At 36.9% G+C, this 1,485-nt stretch overlaps 1 long non-coding RNA gene across 1 annotated transcript; it reads left to right on the forward strand.

Annotated features, from left to right (window-relative positions):
* LOC113619118 (uncharacterized) lies at positions 1–1,485 on the forward strand. The gene is made up of 2 exons (XR_003432292.1): positions 1–108; positions 1,321–1,485. It is a non-coding gene; the product is annotated as an uncharacterized LOC113619118 (long non-coding RNA).

A 1,485-nucleotide genomic window follows, 5' to 3' on the forward strand; every position in this document is an offset into this window, starting at 1 on the left:
GGCCGACTGCTGATCACTGTTCAAAAGCCTGCCCAGGCTGGAAAATGCGGCCGCATCAAGGCATTGTTATGTGGCTCTTCTCTGATACGCTGGACACAAAAAGCAAATGTAAGTTACAATGACTCACAGCTGGAAGGGTTCCGATTAAATGCCTGCCACACCGCTGCTAAGTCCAATCAGAAGAAGCACTCTGATCGGTATATACCGTCCACATGTGTTTCTGAATCTGCACCTTAGGTGAACTTATGCTCAAAGAGACACACAGAAATGCTTCAGGCTAGAGTGGTGGAGGTAGGTAAGTAGCCTTGACGTAACCTAATGAAAGCCAGTCAGTAGCACAGCACAGGCAGAAAGAACTGCTCATTTAAAATGTTTCATTAGTTATCCTCCATGTGGTTTAGATTCGTAGCAAACACGTTATGACCCAAATCCATAAATGTCCAAGTGCCTAAAATGCTCGGCATTTGGGGAGGGGTGTAGGCAGGACACAAGTTACAACCTTTGCCCTAGAAGAGGATTATGGGGGGACGTAACTCAATGAAACGTCAGTGCAATAAAGACAATACAGTTAAGCGTCAAGGCATGTGATACAGATTTTGAAAGCTGAAATATTTAGGAAATGTTTTTAAAGGAGGTAGAATTTGAGATTAACCCCCAGACGGGATAAGAATCAAGTGAGTTCTTCTCTGAGCTTTTATTAAAAGGTACCATCAGGTATGTTTATGGAAAAGATAAAAGGTTACAAAGGGAGCTGTTATAAAAATCTCTGTCGACCTAAGTAGTGTCTGACCAAAAGCGCAGTTAAAGGCCACAAAATATTAAGTGTCGATTTACTTAAATTTCTAAAAGATGTAAAAATAGACAACTTTTCTTTGCAGTAGAAAGAGCATTAAAGTGTGGAGTCACAGGACCTAGTTTGGTGTGAAATTACGTTCCTCTGGTCCCTCCACTTCCTAATTTGTACAAGGGCTCGAGTGTTATTCGTTCTTCCTCACCCTCAAAAGGTCTGAATGAGAAACAAATGGTCTGGTTTGAAATATAAATTAAGTGTGGCCAACATTAAAATAATAAATTCATTATGTAAGTAGAACATTATAATAATTACATGATAGTAATTAGAAAGGAAGTGGAAACATGCAGATGACTTGCTAAATATTAATGTAATGGAACAAAACAGAAGTAGAATTTCTTCACGCAGTAGTTGGGAAGGAGAAATAGGACTTCTGTTACTTCGTAACTAAAACAGTATGCTTATAGTAGCTTTTGAATATTGTTATAAATATCACCAGAGACGAGATAAATTTCATTTCTATATTTCAGAAAACCTACTTGAATACACTTTGAAACAAGAGTACAACAAAATAGAATATACTTCAAATGTTGAATATACAAACTATTATAGTTCAAATCTGAACACTGGTACTTTCCCCTTAAACTTCAACTAAAAAAAAAAAAAAAAAAAAAAAAAAAAAAAAAAAAAAAAAA

Source organism: Aethalodelphis obliquidens, unplaced genomic scaffold, assembly GCF_003676395.1.
Source record: "Aethalodelphis obliquidens isolate GAN/ISIS:26980383/991018 unplaced genomic scaffold, ASM367639v1 scaffold6, whole genome shotgun sequence".
NCBI lineage: Eukaryota > Metazoa > Chordata > Mammalia > Artiodactyla > Delphinidae > Aethalodelphis > Aethalodelphis obliquidens.